The following is an 8774-nucleotide window of genomic DNA, read 5'->3' as shown; positions in this document are numbered from 1 at the left end:
GTCAGCCCGGCCGCGCTCCCCTTCCCGGCGCGCCGCAGCGGGCGCCCGCCGAGCGCCGGCACGGCCGCCTCCCCGGAGCCGGGCAGGGCAGGGGAGGGAGGGGAAGGCAGCGGCGAGGAGGCCTCGGCCGCAGCCGGGGCGGGCAGGGCGCCGGCTTCCCCCCGGCGAGGAGGCGGCGGTGCCGCACCGAAGCGTGCGGTGAAAGTTTAGCGGTTCCTTAGAGCATCCTAACTTCAGCGGCGCCCGTGCTTCTGCCTGACTGGAAAAACCGAGCGGATGGAAAAAAATGCCCTGAAAAGCAACCCCTGAAAACAAATTCCCAGCGACCGATGCGGGAGGGTCCGCGGCCAGGCTCTGCAGCGCGCCTGAAGCCTTAAAGTAGGTGAATATCCCAAATGGCAGGAGCCAGCAGGTAGCGTAAAGGCTGACAGGGATTGTTTTATCTGTTTTGTGTTGCAGCGTGTTTGCGGGTTAAATTGCTGCTGGATGGCTTCGATGGAGGCGGAGGAGGGGTTAATGAATGTTTTTCGCCTCCTAGTTGCCATGAGAGGTCCTTCGAATTCCCTGCAATATCGCAGTGCATAGATAAAAACTTACTTATCGAAGGGGATGCGATTTCCTCCTTGGAAGGAGGCAAGGACTGCCGTACGAGCCTCATGCTGTGTGCGTAGCTGGCCTGGCCTGTCGCTTTCCTCTGGAGCATCAGGTACAGTCAGGCTGCTGAGGAGAGTGCAGGAGCCGAGGGCTCGGAGCAGCGCTGCAGCGGGCAGTCGCTTCTCCGGTCCTGCCCTTGACCGAGCGCTCTCGGGTGGCACTCACAGACGCCCACCGCCACCACCGCAAGGCAGGTGAGGGTAGGTGAAATAGTATCTCCACCGTACGGATTTCAGAACATAGGCCCTTTGACAGAAAAGGCACCCCGGGAGGAAATGTGACACCTTGGAGGCCTTATGAAATGGTTCCAGTAGAAATTTAAGTGAGTGATAACATAGAGCACATGCACAGTCACCTGCCTTTCTCAACATGTAGGTGAGAGTGGTGTGTGCCTGTGCTGAGCAGCTGGCTTAAATACCGGTTCTGGGAACAGAACCGTGCCTCACCTGATATTAATAGGCGAGGCATGATAAATAAGTGAATATCTGCTGTGAAATCCTTCCCCCCACACGCTGTGCAAGGAGAATTTTCTGTTTCGTTTTAAGGAATTTGGAGTTTTTGCTGTCATCTTCTCCTCTGCTGGGTTTTTCTCATTCATTTTTTTCCGGGTATTGCAGAGCTGAACAGTAAAATGAAGGACATAAAACCCTACCAAGTAAAATAAAACAGAAGTAACACCGCCACACAATGTTTGACCTGGATTTTAGTTTCGATTGTGAGCTGTACAGGGAAATGCGTTGAGTGTCAGAGTGGCCCTCGTCAGGTGTAATCCTGCACGGCCTCTGCTCCAGAGTTGGGGCAAAATAATGGCCGCTGTCCTGCTGAGCACCAGAGATGCAGCTTCTTCAGGGGCGTCTGTAACAGCTTCAGAGGAGCGGAATGGCTTGAGGCAGGCGAGAATCTGGTTCTTCAGACTCTCCTCTAGGCACTGTTTCCCTTGCTGTGCAAAATCATCACTGCTGCGCTCGTTGTGTGACATTTTCTCCTGTGCAGAGGACGGAGCCAGGCTCTGTGGATCAGGGGAGACCCCGTTTTAAGAGGACTTACTGCTAGACGTCACCAGTGCCTGGGCTGTGGGTAGCTTTCTGCCCTGGGAGGGTGCTTCCAGTGATTTCCTGGATGCCTCGTACCTGGCATCCTTCAGAATTGGGTAAAAAGAGGTGTTTACGTGCCTTAACCTTTATTTTCTAAACAGTGATTACCTCTGTTTTGGTTTTGTTCCTCTTTGCTTTGCTTCTTACTTATTCTTGACAACTTTGTTGCAATGCATGGTGTATTTTTAGCAGCCCTGTCGGTAGTTTTCTATGTGGGTGGCTTATGGAATTAATCTGGGTAATATTTGTAAATTGCACCTCACCACCGGTGCCGCTGCTGGAGCTCAGCACAGGCAGGAACCTGCCTGCACGCTGTCCTTGTCACACGAGGGGCTGGGAAGCTGAAAATCTGACCCTGGACGCGGCATGGATCAGATCCCGTTTAATGCCAGGAACAGGCCAGCCCTGCTGGGTTTTGAATGCATCCTCAAATCTCGTTAAAGCGAACAAAACTTGCTCATCGGGGAGGCGGCACCAGTGAGGCAGAGTAAAGGTCTTTACCCCAAAGTTCGAGCAGGGAGATGATAACTCAGAGGCGCTTCCTGTTTATGAATTAATAACCAGGGCTTAAGCTAAGTCAATGCTGGGACCAAAAGCATAAGTTTTTATTAGCTCAGGATATGGCTATAGCCAGGATAACAGCCCCCTCCAGTTATAATTATTGTTCTTATCATGCTGCTGCGTCTAGCGATTAAATGGGTTTGAGATGTGATGGGTAAAAAATGCTAGTTTTATTTTCGGAAGCGGAAAGCACTGCTGGGATCAGGGGCTAGGGCAAGCAGACAAACAATCTGCTTGGACAAAGAGGCAGGCAGTTACTTGCCACAGTCGTTGGCTCTTGGACTTTGTGTTCCTCTGCATGGCTGTAGCAGGTAGGGAAAACCTTGTTGGCTTCAGCTGGACACTTCAGCTGGCCTGGAAAATGAAGTAATTTTCATTTTCTTGTGCCTCGGTTTCCCCACTTACCCTGAGGTTGCTATTTACCTCCCGCTTTCATGTGGTGCTTTGAAACTACTGGATGTGGTTTCATCCAGACTGGGTAAGAGCTGGCTGTGCACCCTGATCAGTGTATGTCTTCTACCGATGGGGGACAGCCCAGAGACCTCCCTGATGCCAGTGAGAGTTTTGAACTTGGGCCAGCCTCTGGAAGTTAGATCATAATATTTGGAGGCAGGTAACGTACTTGGTTGGCTAAGCGAATAAGGCTCAGTTTTGGCCACATCACAGCAATGATGTGTAAAAGTATGTGAATATTTGGTCAGAGGGAAAGCTCAGGGATGTCAAATCATGGAAGGATTGGTGACCTAGGCATGGAGGTAAATCCCTGCCCTGATTCCTGGCCTCACCAAGTGGGCCTCAGGTGATGGTGTTAGAGCAGTCCTGCCAGATGGCAAGGGCAAGTTCAGCCACCTTCTGCTCGCACTGGGCTGAGAGACACCGGTATGAGGCAGATTAGACCACTTACGTGCAGGTGTTGAGGCAGCTAGGATAGCACGTTCCTTTGGGCAAGACTCCTGAGGAGGGGAGTTTGCAAAGACATTCAGTGGTGGGCTGACAGCTATTATGGTGTCCCCATCCCTGTGTCCGTAGAGGATGGGTAGGCTGAAACTGGATGGTTTTGAAAGTTCCACCCTTTTCCGCTCTGATCCCAGTTTAAGAAGATATTTTAAGGTCTGTGCCTAAATTTAAGCTCACAGGCAGTGTTGCTGACTTCATTAGAATTGTTTGTCTTTAAAGCTGGCCACATGCTGAAGTACCTTTCTGACTCATGGCCTCTATAGCTTAATCAGTCCATTTATAAAAATGAGGCTGTTTCCTCACCCTTACTAGGAAAAGTCTGCCCTCTGAATGTGAAATATTATTTATAGGGCTTTTTCTTGCTTTTGGAAGGTTAGCTGGTGGATAACAAGATGTGAGAATTAAAGGCTGTTTAGAGAAAAGGTTGTTTCTTCAGCTATTTACATACCCTGCCATGGACCTAGGTGTTTAACAGGAGGCCTTCTCTTTTGAAACTGTTCCCCCTAGCAGTACAGAGTTCAGCTTTTGTTTTGAATATAAACCCAGGCGATAATTTAACTTCAGATGATAGGGCATTTAGCAATTTGTCTGTTCATCGTGGGGGAAGAATAGAGGCATGTTACTGCTTTCACCTGTTTACAGCACAGAGAGCGCACATAAATCCTCCATTTGGCCACATCAGCAACTGAGGTCCTTCCTCTGGAAAGTGCAGGAGCATGTATTTTGGGACCACTCTTGAATTCGGGAGCCTTTCAAGTTGGGCAATTTCTGTGGTAAACTTCTGAGACTTCCGCACCTCTGCAGGTGAGCGGAGGAGCAGCCCCTGTCTCTCCAGGCTGACAAGGGCATCACCACATTGCGAAATACCTTGGAGAGTCCAGAGTCAGGGCTAAAAGAATTACAAAGCCATGCCATTAGAATTTATTTATTGAATGGAAGTAATAATTAGCTGTAACAGTTATGTTTTTATAGTGCTGTATACGTTCAGGGTGCTATATAAAGAGTGGCTGTCTGATCAAGGCACTGACAGAATGGTGCCAAGAAACAGAGTCTTTTGCTTATTTGAAGGAAGGGTACAAAATAGCCAGTGGGAGGCAAGCATCATCAAGATGTGAGCCCCTCAAGCTGTTCCTGGGCTTGATTCTGATTTCAGATCATAGTGTAGGTCAGCAACAGTGCCAGTGAAACCCAGGGAGCTATGCAGGAGGCAAGTGCCGTCTCGGTGCAGCGAGTGTTAGCCTGTCTGTGTTGTGTTCTGTAGGGAGAGGGAGTTTTATGCTGGGTGAAGGGTAGCATAGTTTGCTCCCTTGGTTTCCTTCAGCATTTCCTACTGAATGGGAGATTTGCTTGAAGAAGCTGAAGCTCACTCTTTATTCATGCCTTGTTCTCTGTCCTGCTCACCTTCCAGTGTTGTGCTGATATCTGCCTCTGGAAAGATGCAGTGAGAGCAGTCACTTACAGCTCCTACCCTGAAAAGCAGGAAAGGTCACCCCGCAAGGCAGTGGTATTTGCTAGAGATACTTGGGAAACTCAGAAGGGCAGCTGTCTTCTCTGTTCATTATAACCTTTAATCCTTAAAGGCATTAGCAAGACCTGGAACAATGGTGTTACACAGCGGTACCCTGCAGGCTGATGTCTTCTCCGGTTCTAAACACTGACAGGTTTATCTTGGTCTGTGGGCTATGCTGAAATGCTGAAGAAACTTAGTTCTCACTGAAATCATTGAAATCATAGGAAGTGGGCATAGGAAAGACTTCAGAAAGTTTTTCAAAGCAGGATCTACCATGCCAAATGCATGCTTGTCCAGCATGTTCCCTAACACGCTTGTCCAGCATATTCTCTGTGTATGGAGGGTCCACAGCCTGCCCAGGCTGTCATTGTTGCCTTTAGATATCTTTGTCATCAAAAAGATTTTACCTCCTCTGTAACTCTGCTCTGTTTTTCTTGCTGTGATTCCTTCTCCTATCAACAGTGGGTATGGAAAAACTATTCCTTCCTCTCGGTCATTTCTCTCCTTGGCTTTGTGTTCCTTAGGCTAAATCCCTTCTCAGAGACATCCTTCAGCTCTTTCAGCTCTGACCATCCGCCTAGTTCTCTGTGTTCCCTTCAGCTGGTCCACCTCTCTTGAATGGCACTGCTAGAGCACTGTGCTTTACCTGGGGTCCTGCGCTGGCAAGTAGAGCAGAAGTGTTCCTTCACATCTCTTACCGGCAGTGCTTCTGTTTGGTTTAACTTTTGCACCGTGACATCATTCATCTGTGTGTAGCTTGTGGCTCCCAGATCCTGTCCAAGAGGTCTGATGCTTTGTGAGCCATTTTCTATCCTGTATGTGTGGAGCTACACTTTCCTACCTAAGCGTATGATTTCTGTGTTTTTCCCATTTGAATTTCAACCCGTAATTTTCAATTTGTCAGGATTGTTTTGAATTCTAATCTAATTCCCCTGACTTTGCAGTCCCTTCCTGCTTGGTGTCACCTGCCAATTTAAAAAAAGCACAATCTGTTTCTTCACCAAGATCAGCTTAGTTTTCCAGTCCACAGTCCCAAATAGAAAGCACAGAAGAGAAGAAATTGTTTCATAAAAAATAGGAATAGAACCTAGCACCCGAAATATAAAATAAGCTAAAAACCGCAAAACTCTTGTCATTGTTTTCAGACCTCCTTTTGCTTTCTTTTGGTGCCTTTGAAGTATTCCTAAGAACAGTTGTATTTGCTATAGTAGTGCCAGTGCCAAACAAAAGCAGGATCTTACTGCAGTAGGCATGACATTGACATGAAGGGGTAGAGAGTTCCCACCTGTAAGGTTTTGCATTTTATGTAGATGAAGACACAGGAGGGTGGATTATACAAACCGGCTGGGGACTTTGGGGAGAGGAAATCACAATGTGAAGGTTTCCTTAAACATTTTTTGAGAGGGGTTTGTTTGGGGAAGGGAAGGGTGGGCTGGATGTTGAGAAGTAAGGCAATAGGTCAGCAACAAGAGAGAAGAGGATGAGAGAGGCAGGTGGGGAAGGGAGGTGAGGGCAAGTGACTGTAACAGGAGAGAGGGAGGTGATCACTGAGAAGTACAGGGGCTGAGGCTGTCACAGCCAAGGCCAGCAAGGAACAGAAAGTTGAGTGAATTGCTGAAGATCCTGGCTTGGAATGTTTTTGCAGCTGTCCTTACTGACTTAACTCTCGCAGGTTTTTTTTCCTTGCATTTGCCTCTGACATCTTTGGAGGGAAGGTGGGTGAGGACGGGAGATAGCACCTATATCCTAATGCTCGTATGTGGGATGGAGAGCCTGCCTAGGGATCCCCCAGCTGGATCTGAGACCGGTGACAAAACTAATGCTATAGCATTCCCATAAGATCTTTGATCCTGGTTTCCATGCTCAGGAAATCCTGATGGGCCAGAGATTAGCCAAAACACCAGCATTTTTCACTGATCTGAGATCCTTGTGATTTCCTCCCTTGCTGCTATTACCCTTCCCATGTCTGTGCAGGACAAATCTTATCTGCTCTCCTCCTCCCTGTCAGGCCCCACATGCTGAATTTTCCTACAGCCTGCACATAATGTCTTTAAGAGCACATGTCCCACCCCCTCCCATGTCTGCCCTAATCTCACCACCAGTCCGGGTGACCAAAATGGGTAGGAGCGTGGCAGCACAGTCATCAGCACCTAAGTTCATGGGTGAGAACCACACGTGCATCATGCCGACACGGATGTGCATGGCCTGAAGGCTGGGTGCAGTCTGAGTGTATGAGGCTCAACATACTGTTCTCTCTAGTAGCAGGTCATGTATGTCAGTACATTTGGCAGCGAGTCTATAAGATTATGGTTTTTCTCTTGGGTGAATAGGGCAGGAAGAGCTCTATTTTTGCTTATAGTTTGGGGTCAGGGTGTTTATTTGCTACTGGATATGATCCAGTGGATTCAGTTCGTCTCTGCAGAGAGGAAACAGCAGAGAGGAAACAGTCTAGGAGGTTCCTGGAGTGCGTGGAAGATAACTTCCTGACACAGCTGGTGAGTGAGCCAACTAGGGAAGGCGCCCCGCTGGACCTGTTGTTTGCGAACAGAGAAGGACTCGTGGGTGATGTGACAGTTGGAGGCTGTCTTGGGCACAGCGATCATGAAATGCTAGCATATTTGATTCTTGGAGGAGTAAGGAGGGGGGGTCAGCAGAACTGCTACCTTAGACTTCTAGAGGGCAGACTTTGGCCTGTTTAGGAGCCTGGTTGATGGAGTCCCTTGGGGGGCAGTCCTGAAGGGCAAAGGAGTCCAGGAAAGCTGGACACTATTCAAGAAGAAAATCTTCAAGGCATAGGAGCAATCTGTCCCGATGTGCTGAAAGACAAGCCAATGGGTTCAGCCTGGCCTGGCTGAACAGAGAGCTCAGGAAAAAACTCAGGGGAAAAAAAGTAGAGTTTGTTATCTCTGGGAGAAGGGGCAGGTTACTCAGGAGTACAAAGATGTCGTGAGGTTATGCACGGGAAAAAGTTAGGGAGAAAATTGGAAGGGCCAAAGCCCAACTAGAACTTAATCTGGCTACTGCTGTAAAAGACAATAAAAAATGTTTCTATAAACACATTATCAACAAAAGGAGGGCTAAGGAGAATCTCCATCATTTATTAGATGTGAGGGGAAACACAGTGACGCAGGTTGGGGAAAAGGCTGGGGTACTTAATGCCTTCTTTGCCTCAGTCTTTAATAGTAAGACCAGTTGTTGTCAGGGTCCCCAGCCCCCTGAGTGGGAAGACAGGAACAGGCAGCAGAATGAAGCCTCCATAATCCAAGGGACTAGGAACCTGCTACAGCACTTAAGACACACACAAGTCTATGGAGCTGGATGGGATCCACCCAAGGGTACTGAGGGAGCTGGCAGAAGTGCTCACCAAGCCACTTTCAATCATTTATCAGCAGTCCTGGCTAACTGGGGAGGTTCTAATTGATCAGAAGTTGGCAAATGTGACACCCATCTACAAGAAGGTCTGGAAGGAGGATCTGGGGAACTGTAGGCCTGTCAGTCTGATGTCGGTGCCAGGAAAGGTTATGGAGCAGATCATCTTGAGTGCCATCACATGGCATGTACAGGACAACCAGGTGATCTGGCCCAGTCATCACAGGTTTATGAAAGGCGGGTCCTGCTTGACTAACCTGATCTCCTTCTTTGACAAGGTGACCCGCTTAGTGGATGAGGAAAAGACTGTGGATGTTGTCTACTTAGACTTTAATAAAGCCTTTGACAGTGTTTCCTGCAGCATTCCCCTGGTGAACCTAGCTGCTTATGGCTTGGATGAGCGTACTCTTCGCTGGGTAAAAAACTGGCTGGATGGCTGGGCCCAAAGAGTTGTGGTGAACGGAGTTAAATCCAGCTGGTGGCTGGTGACGAGAGGTGTTCCCCAGCGCTCAGAACTGGGGCCGGTTCTGTTTAATATCTTTATCAGTGATCTGTACAAGAGGATTAAATGCACCCTCAGTAAGTTTGCAGACAACATCAACTTGGGTGGGAGTGCTGATCTGCTTGAT

At 48.6% G+C, this 8774-nt stretch overlaps 1 protein-coding gene across 6 annotated transcripts in view; it reads left to right on the top strand.

Annotated features, from left to right (window-relative positions):
* Nucleotides 1-106: 106 nt before the first annotated feature.
* Nucleotides 107-8774, top strand: part of HIPK2 (homeodomain interacting protein kinase 2) — a 131992-nt gene continuing 123324 nt past the window's right edge. For 2 of the 6 annotated variants that reach the window (XM_026865929.1, XM_026865889.1), the window contains exon 1: nt 107-378. The gene's annotated coding sequence lies outside the window, so the exon portion shown is untranslated. Of the gene's footprint in view, nt 413-8774 lie in introns of all 6 variants that reach the window. The other 4 variants (XM_026865897.1, XM_026865911.1, XM_026865919.1 and 1 more) reach the window with 4 other exon arrangements.

This window comes from Athene cunicularia, assembly GCF_003259725.1.
Source record: "Athene cunicularia isolate RWA chromosome 1 unlocalized genomic scaffold, athCun1 chr1_part2, whole genome shotgun sequence".
NCBI classification, from domain to species: Eukaryota; Metazoa; Chordata; class Aves; order Strigiformes; family Strigidae; genus Athene; species Athene cunicularia.
The sequence above is the reverse complement of the archived record's forward strand: the minus strand, read 5'-3'. Positions and strand labels throughout refer to the sequence as shown.